Source organism: Oryx dammah, unplaced genomic scaffold (genome assembly GCF_014754425.2).
Source record: "Oryx dammah isolate SB20612 unplaced genomic scaffold, SCBI_Odam_1.1 HiC_scaffold_24, whole genome shotgun sequence".
Lineage (NCBI taxonomy): Eukaryota > Metazoa > Chordata > Mammalia > Artiodactyla > Bovidae > Oryx > Oryx dammah.
The window spans coordinates 32,134,043-32,138,388 of record NW_024070208.1 but is presented as its reverse complement, the minus strand read 5'-3'; positions in this window follow the sequence as shown (position 1 = coordinate 32,138,388).

The window sequence follows — 4,346 nt, the reverse complement described above, 5'->3', positions numbered from 1 at the left end:
CACACACACACACACCCCTAACTGATCTTATCCATTCCCTTCTCTCAAATGTTTCCCCTTTCTGACCCTCCTGCCTCCACCCCTGCCCAGGTGGTCATTATCCATCACTTGAACTGATATAATTTTCTCCTTGTGCGTTTTCCCTCCCTCCGTTCATTGGATAGTTCCATAAACATTCATTTGCAAGCTGACTCTATTAGATCCCACTCTGGCTTTTCTCTGTCCCCATCAACAGGACCTACTACTGCTGCCAGTTAGGTCTCAAGTTCAGATCTGACTCTGTTACTACCCTTGCCTAATGCTCTCCACGTAGGATCAAGTACAGAGCTCTTACGGTGACCCTTCGTGGCCTGGCCTCTACTCCCCGACCACACCCGGGTCCAGGCACCTCTCCCCACCCCTGCGGTGGGTGGACACCACTGCTGCCTCCCATGTGCACTCATCACTCCCTGGGAGGCCTGGCGCCCTCAGTCCCCTCAGCTCCACTGAGCGGGTTGCTCTTTTGGAGTGGTCTGAGTTACCACCAGCCTAATCAAGCGAGCAGCCTCTCCCTCCCGTAACAATGAGAATCCCCCCTCCACAGAAAGCACAGACGCGGTCGCTGGTAATTCCAGAGCATACACCGCATCGCTCTCTTTCTGACCAGTCTTTTCTCCGATATATCACGGAAGGACAACCCTAGCCTTGAGCTACCAAAGTTTCATCCAGCTTCTCAGAGCAGGACAACAGAGCTGCCTGGAAGGGAACCATCCTGCCTCTCTGAAGGCCATCTTGCCTATAGACTCGCCTTTCGCTCAACAAACACACAGACTTCCCGTCCTGTTTGAGCCCTGCGGAGGGTGTGGTGGCTGGGAGAGGGTCAGCAGTCTCTGCAGGTCAGTCACCCTGGCCACACTCCTAAGTGTGGAGGGTACTAAGCAGACAAACCAGCATATCTTCTTCCCCGAGCCACCTCCCAAGTCAGGCCACTTTCTTTCCTTTTTTTATGCAGGAAATATATGCTGAACACCTATCATGTGCCAGGAACAACTGTTCTGAGTTGGGATACAGTATAGCAATGGACAAGATAGACAAACAGCCAGTCCTCAGTGGAGCAGACATGTGGGGGTGGGGCAGGGGCAGGGGCAGGGGGCAGAAAATCTAATGCCTCAGTGACACAGTGGCAAGGTGTTTATAGAGCAAGCAACACTGTGGGGAGCGCTGGAGAAGAGGGGAGGTATTTTTAAGCAGGGTCCCTGGCCTTCCCAAGAAGGAAAATGACATTTGAAGAAATTTGTGAATGAAATAAGGTAACAAGAGCATGCCCCACTCCACCCACCCCTTGCAATCTGTGCAGTTTTTGCTGCAAATATCTTGAAATTACATTTCCAGGAGAAAGATGGTGTGTTCTCTATATCGACAGGAAAGGAGGCATTCTGAATGTAAAAGAAAAGACCAACATGGCAGAAATGATTCCATGTTGAACTGTCCCTAATGGACACTTGAAAACCCGCTGGGGGGCCGAGTAGGGCGCACAGACGAGAGGCTCCCTGGGGCCCCCTCTCCCAGGCTGTCAGGCTAATCCCGCCACCTACTCCCATCCCCACCCCACCCTGCTGAAGGCAGCTCAGGGAGGCGCCTGGAAGGGGATAGCCATACAGCCGCCAGCCTACACCCAGAGAGCAAGGGACCCCACCGGGCTCTAAAGGCAGCGACGGGAAGCCAGGCAAGGACACAGTCCTCTGGGGCCAGGCCAAAGGGCACTGGGCACCCTTGCTGGGCCGCACTCAGCTCCCTGAGGCTGGCATCCCTCTGTTTTTGCCCAGCCCGTGGGGCTGGCCTTCTCCGGGGGCACAGAACTTTTTTTCCTGACATTACCCAATTCCTGGGGTGCAGCCAGTGGCCCAGGACAGCAAAGGAGGGAGTCCCCTTTCCAGCCCACAACCTGCCCAGTTTAGGGATGGGGGATTAAGTGTGCGCTCTTTCCAGGCTTCCCAAAAGCACTCTTCTCAAGGATGCTATTCTGCTTGGGCCCGGCTCTCTCCCGCGCTGAGTTGCACAACAAACCATTTAAACATTTCAGCACAAAACCCAATCCATTGTGGGCTGCACATTAAAAAGTGTTATTCACTTTGAAGTTTTTGTCTAATGGCTCTAAACTGAAAGAAAATGTTTTCCTATTACTTAATTCAATCATAGCGGAGAGACTTGGTAAAAAGCCCACGGATTCTGCCCCAAAGTGTGACAGAGTTCTCTTTGTGTTTGCTTATCCTCTGCTGTCACACACTTTAATTCGCCTCTCTTTATCTGGCATTCAAAACTTTCTTCAATGACATTCAATAAGGTCCAGAGGCTGGAGGGGAAAAAAAAAAAACTGGTTATTCCCCCCCACACCCCCAGATATTCTTTCCCAGTAGCTTTGGCCTTGCTCACATTCAGGGGCTCTTAACCCCTTCCTCCCTGGGCGTGGGGTACTGTCCCTGGAGAGAGCTCCTCATTGACCCTTTGTGGGCTCCCAGCTGCCCCTTTCAGGCTTCCGGGTCCTGCCTGCACCCTGCACCTCTCCCACCCACCTCTGCCCAGAAGGGAGGCCCTCTCCCAGCTCTAGTACCCCTCTGGGCCCAGTTTTCAAGGTCCTGGCCAGCCCAAATTTTCCAGGGAGCAATTAGAACTTGCATTAAGCTGTACTGATGCACCCTGGCTTGTCCGCCAACAACTCCTCCACTCACACAGTAGGAGCCTTGAGGAAGAGACCTTGGAGTTGAGGGACGCTGCTGGTCCCCCAGGCTGATAGATCCATCAAGGAAGCTCCGAGTCCTTACTCTTCCTGCTAGGGGACAGGCCCTCCATCCCGATTATTTCTCCCCCGCCCCTCTCTCTTTTATGGAATCTGTTATTTCTCCTCAAATAAACTATCTTTGCTTTTTGATCAGCTATCATCTGCTGCTGTTGCTACTGCAGAGATGTCTCGGATGATGAAAAGCCGTGCGAAGACTTCCATTCGGGGCCGTCTTATTTCGTGCACTGATTCCCCGTCCGGAAAGCTTCTCTCTCCATGTCTCGCAATTCCTTTCAGGGCTCAGAGCAGGTAACTGCAGCGACTCGGTTCCAATAAAATCGAAAGTAAATGTCTTCCTGGAAAAGTCTCAGGCTGTCCATTTGAAAAATGTATGCTAATATCCCATTGTATCGGAAAAGCTCCTGCTTGGAGCCCAGAGGACGATTTTAGAAGCTGAAGCTGTGTATACTACGCCAGGCGTTTCAAGTTATTTAACCATTGTGTGACCAGAAAGAAGAGACTGACGCAGGTGACAGGAACAGGTCTTGGAGAGAGATAAAGTCTGGTAGAGCATGGCCAGAGTCAGCAGAAGCTGGGCACAGAGCTGCCCCTGGAGCCCCTGCCCCTCCAGGGCTAACTTCGGGGAAGGCAACGACTTCCCAGCACACCCGCGGGTCTGCTGGGGCACGGGCCAGCGGAAAGAGCGCCCACACTCTCCATTTCTGGTGCTGGGTAAGATCTAGGTCTTTGCCGGCCAGGCTCTCCTCCCATTCCCTGTCTCTGTGATTCCCCGCGGCTGATTTCCTCTTTACAGCCACGATCGTCTCCCGAACAAAGACTAAGGCGCTACAGGCAGCATCAAAGTTAAGAGAATTTGAGAAACTTAGAGAAAAGAGGGACAGCGATGCGGCTAGTGCTGGATAGCAAATACCGAGCCCTTCTGTCTGCCCAGTGACGCCACCCCTGCAGGGGCCCGGCTCCTGCTTCCCGTACCCGGAGAGGGGAAGGAATTCCACAGGTGGAAATAGTGGCCGGCCACGGGGACGCTCGCGGGGTGCACAACAGAGCTGATTAAACCCAGTGGAGGCAGCCTGATCTTGGGGAAGGCGGGGGGCGAGGAAGAAAGGATAGCAGAACGGGGACTCGGACCGAGTCCCGCAGAAAACATGGGGGTGTGAGCCCATGGGGAGATCTCTGGAAGCGAGGGTGCAAAATCAGTAAGATAAACGGGCCGATCGCCAATGCAAAGTCAAAGGGGAGTAAGGAATAAAGAGAAAGAAAAGAATATTAAATCGCAGGAGAATGAGAAAATAAACCCGCAAGAGGGAGAGGAGGGGGCGAGGGCGCCTGTTACGGCGTGGGTGGGGTTGACAAGAATAGAGTACATTATGCAGTTCATTTAGTTAACAAGTGAAATAATGAGGAAGCGTGCAGAGTGAATGCCAAGAGAAAAGGCACAAAAACCCTATTGAGAGGCCCCGGCCGCTCCTGGCGTAGCCCATCACATGGCAATAGTCCTATTTAAGCGGCGCCGCTGCCGCCTTTCAGCACCACTAGTGCTGGCCAGCACCCCGCGCTCTCTGGGCGG